Source organism: Lepidothrix coronata, unplaced genomic scaffold, assembly GCF_001604755.1.
Source record: "Lepidothrix coronata isolate B3197 unplaced genomic scaffold, Lepidothrix_coronata-1.0 Scaffold47, whole genome shotgun sequence".
Taxonomy (NCBI): domain Eukaryota; kingdom Metazoa; phylum Chordata; class Aves; order Passeriformes; family Pipridae; genus Lepidothrix; species Lepidothrix coronata.
The window spans coordinates 2,755,360-2,760,317 of NW_016690227.1; the positions used below are offsets into that span (position 1 = coordinate 2,755,360).

At 35.2% G+C, this 4,958-nt stretch overlaps 1 long non-coding RNA gene across 1 annotated transcript; it reads right to left on the reverse strand.

The window, feature by feature from the left end:
• Positions 1–345: 345 nt before the first annotated feature.
• LOC108497362 lies at positions 346–4,033 on the reverse strand. The gene is made up of 4 exons (XR_001874779.1): positions 3,965–4,033; positions 2,364–2,449; positions 1,407–1,431; positions 346–371 (listed from the first exon to the last, which is right to left on the reverse strand). It is a non-coding gene; the product is annotated as an uncharacterized LOC108497362 (long non-coding RNA).
• Between the last annotated feature and the right edge of the window lie 925 nt (positions 4,034–4,958).

Consider the following 4,958-nt stretch of genomic DNA (forward strand, 5'->3'; position numbering starts at 1 on the left):
GAGATTTAGATTCTGCGTTACTTACCCATTTCAGTTCCTTAGATCTGACTTTATGCAGTTGCTTTATATCATATTTTTATTTGGTTATTTTCCAATAAAGATATCAGTACATACAGTACTGTATTTTTATTATCTGTGTAATGGACAAAGCTTTGAAAAGATCAGTTAAACTGAAAAATTCACAGTCTTGTGAAGTTACTTATGATGCGTCTAATTTTAACTCCATAAGCCTCAATAAAGTTCATTGAAGCTGTCTAGAAATGGTTAGTAATGAAAGAAATTATGATGTTGGAAAGTCGTATCTGAGAGAATAATCTATAAGGCATACTTACATGCACACGAAGAGCAGAAGATCTAAACAAATGGTGAGGCTAGCAAAATAAGGAAAGGATATCTAGTAATCTATGACTATGTCAGCAAGGGCTGCATCCACATGGCTCATAGACATATTTTAAAATTGAGAACATCAATATCCAAATTTAAGTGTCCCACCATCTTGTGGGATCATCAAATCTATCGAAACAAGGGATATGTACTACGCATAACATGGAAAAACTTAATAACAGAGAAGAAGACATAGTGGGTCACAGTCCAATCTTTTAAATATCGCCACATCACTGAATTCTTTTGTTATCTGTATTTAAGTTGAATTTTCTTACATACATTGCTTTCCTCTTGTATGATGGCTGTTTCAAAACCTCCTTCCTCCTCATTATACAGTAATCTATACTTTATACTGTTTTATTCTGACATCTTTTTTGTTCTAACAGCATCTTCAGTATTAGTCTCTCAGCACAGGTTTAAAGAAAACACTCAACTTCTCTCTCAGTCAGTGTTTTGATAGCTCTTCAATGTTTGTTAAATCCACCATTGCTTAGATCTTCAAAAATAGGCTGTGTCTCTGCCTTTTTGCAACTACTGCCTCCCCCTCCAGAGAAGATGGTCTGACTTGCTCAAGTGAAGTCTAATCATTGCCTTGCACAATAATTTGTTTGATTTTAAATATTGTACTGACAAAAAAATTGCATTTTTTTTTGTTCTTAATTCCTCTTATTTCTTTAGCTGTGGTTTATCATGTCTTCCATTTTCCTATATCCTTAATTATCCACAATTGCTGTTCTAGTAAGGTATGTCTCTTGGAGATGGTCCTGTGCAGGGCTAAGACTTGGACTTGATAATCCTCGTGAGTCCTTCCAGCTCAGCATATTCTATGGTTCTGTTATTTTTGATGCTCCTAATACTTAAAAAAACCCCAGACCGAAACAAAAAACCAACCAAAAAAAACCCACCAAACAAACAAAACCCTCTATCATGTTAAATAAATGCAACAGTCAACATACAACAACTACTTAATATTGTTAACACTTTAATAAAAGGATTGAACAGCCACCTGTGAGGAATCTTACCTATTTGCCCTTCTACCTGTCCATCCTATTTTGTAAAGAGAAAAGACAAAGAAAAGAAAAAATTATATTAGGGTTGAGATTGCTTTTATTTCTAGATCTCAGTCATGTGAGATGAATTAAAATAAATAAATAAATAAATAAATAAATAAATAAATAAATAAAGGTACTTTCTCCAATATGATGAAAAAAACCTCAGATTCTCAAAATTCAGTTTTATCCATCTGACTCCTATAGTACAGGGACACCAAAATAAAATTTAATTAAGATCAAAAATGTATACAGATGATACTACCATTACTAAATAGACCGCAATTCTTAGTCGCAGAGGAAAAAAGATAAAATACAGTGGCACCTTTTTACTTTTTTATAATCAGCTTTAAAAATATAAAATTCAGTATTTGAATTCCTTATAGTGATTAATACATTCATACCGATTTTCTGCTTTTTCCCTGCAGATACATTGCAGCAATGAGTCTATTATTGTTCGTTTGACTAACTGCACATCCAGCTATTACAGATCACTTTGAAGCTTTCATAAAGTGTGAGAGAGAACATTCTCTTTAAGTACTTCCAGTGCCTGCCAATTTGATAAATACATGCATTTACTGTCATAAATACATGCAAGGTTTAGAAAATGAGGGATATTATAAAACGTGTTCCTACACGTTTTACTCAAGGTATATGTGTCAGAGTGTGACTGAGGCGTGTTACACAGCTAATGGTTCCTAGAGAAACAATACTTATTAACCTTAAGTATTCTCAAAAAAATACAAGTTCATGTTTTTAAGAGTGAGATGGAATATTCATGTACTTTCTGTAGAATAAAAATTTATTATACTACTTGTATTTTCTCTAGTGTAAAAGCAGATGATACCCTCATTTGCAGTTACTTAATCTCAACTTTGAACAGTCCGTCGCATTAAAGTAAATGTGTGTGCTTCTTTTTTCCCAAATTACCTTTAGTTCTTTTTCATTCCTCAGTCATACTTTTGTCTTTATATTCAATATGCTCCTAGTACAAGGCCATTCTCCATTCCCTAGTTCTGAAGGGAGAAAATAATTCAGTGTTACACATGTGTTTTCTCAATAAGGGTATTTGATTTTACCCATTCACTACTAACATTGAGGTTATTTTGTCAGCTTGTTTTTGCTCCCCACTTTTCTGGCTTTGCATTTGGTAGAAAGTGAAATCAAGACATAAAATGAACAAGTTTCTACCAATTTGGAATTATTTTTTTTTCCTGATATGAGAGGCAGACTGATGAAGTGTAAAGCAAAAAGTTTTTAAAAAAATTATAATGTTATTCAAATTAGAAGATAATCAAACTTTAAAAAAAGTTTTTTTAAAAAATATAATGTTATTCAAATTAGAAGATAATCAAGCTTTAAAAAAAGAAAGCAATTGTTATTTTTGTGATTGAGGAGCAGACCTCATTTGTAAAATGGCAGTAAGTGGCCTTTGCTAGAAAGCTACTTTGTTCTCTCTTGCAGGTAAGACTGATCTAAGGTCAGTGATTTCAGAAACTTCGAGTATCCAAGTTGAAAGACCCAAGACCTTTATGTTGCATTTCGCAACTGAAAATTCTGGCTGTTATGAGTGAAAATAGGTACATTCCTTATGGTCCTCTGTTGCTGCCAAGTATTTGGCACTGTGGCCATGTAGTACTCTACGGAGAAAGTAGGTTCTAGCTTTTTTTCCTTTTATTTTCATATTTCCATAAGAAAAATTTAGAGAAAAATTTTCTTCCTTTTCTTCCCTCTCAGTACTTACATAAAAAAATATTATTTCCAAGTCAATTATGAAATTTCATTACTGTTCAAACATGTAGTTAATCATAGATAAAAATGGCTTAAAAGGAGTTTTCCTAATTTACACTCAGCTCAAACAATTCCTTGACAGATATTTTGTTGACATATATATCTGCAAATGGGAAATAAACATATTTTTAAAATAAATAAATAAGATCAAGTCTACATCTAAAATTTACAAAAGCTTAGTAATTATAGTGTCATGACATCAGTTTGGTCCATAGCCCACATGTGGTGCTTTGATATTGAAGTGTATAAAGTTAACAGAGGAGAAGACTGCCTGGTGTTTGGAGAGTCTTGAAAATATCTCCACCTGGTAGGAAATGTGAAGGACAAACTATTCCTCTTCAGAGCGACTTACCTTGATTTAGTGTTTTAAAGTGTGAGCTTTAATTAAAAGAAAAAAACTTGAATGACTAATTGCCACTGACACCTAAATATATTCTTACTGAGTAAATAACTGACTAAAAACAGCTTTTAAAAAAACACCTATTTCTTACAGCATTCCAAGGAATTGAATGCATCTCCCAGCAGGAGTTGATGTTTTAATGATATAACACCATACCTCCTATAAAGAAGACTGATGTCAGGAAGCATTGTAGGAAAAATAATTTGTCAAGACTTGAAAAGCACAGCACCAATAGATTCAGATAAGTTCCACTTAGGTTTTTAAGGCAAGATTTACTTTCTTCCAGATCAATTGAGCTTCTGTTAATCACTTTTTTTAGCAAGACAAAATTAGAACCAACCTTTTAATGATACAGGGGTGCTCGTTTCATTACTGTGTTCAAGTAATACAGAATACACCTCCAGCCCAGACTTGAAAATAAAGTGAAAGTGCATTTAGTTTTGTGTTGTGCATGTATATATAATTATATAATATTAATAACTGTCCAGTTGCAATGGAATCTTCTTTGATAATTTTTTCAGTTCCACTTTAGTTTACAGCACCCAGCAAACATCCTTGTTTATCAAGCAGTTCAAACACCGAAAAAATTAGTATGTCCACGTTTACAAGGAACATGTACATAGTTAAAAATAGCGTGGAGGCTGCACACTTATTCTGATCTTCTCTGATTGGCACAAGGAGACGGGGAGTGGGGGTTATGGTCAGTTCATCATACATTGTTCCCGTTGCTGCTCAGGGAGGAGAATCCCCCCCTGGTCCCCACGGGATCCCTCCCACAGAAGACAGTCCTTCACAAACTTCTCCAGTGTGAGTCCATCCCATGGTCAACAGATCTCCAGAACTGTTCCAATGTGGATCACTTTCCCATGAGGTACAGTCCTTTAGGCACAAACTGCTTCAGTATAGGTGTCCCACAGTGTCACAAGTCCTGCCAGCAAACCTGCTCCACCGTGGGCTTCTCTCTCCACGGGTCTGCAGGTCCCTGTCAGGAGCTTGATCCAGCTCAGGTTTCCCATGAGTTCACAGCCCTCTCTTGGGCATCCACCTGCTCTGGTGTGGGTCTTCTCCACGGGCTGCAGGTGGATCTCTGCATCCCTGGTGTCCTCCATGAGTTGCAGGGGCACAGCTGCTTCACCATGGGCTGAAGGGGAACCTCAGCTCTAGAAGTGAAGAACCTCATCCCCCTCCCTCTTCACTGATCCTGGTGTCTGTATAGTTGTTCCTCTCATATAGTCTCACTCCTCTCTTCTCTGGCCACAATTTCATCTGCACAATAACTTTTTCTTTTTTTGTCATTTTTAAATATGTTATCACCACCATTTCTTACTGGCTCA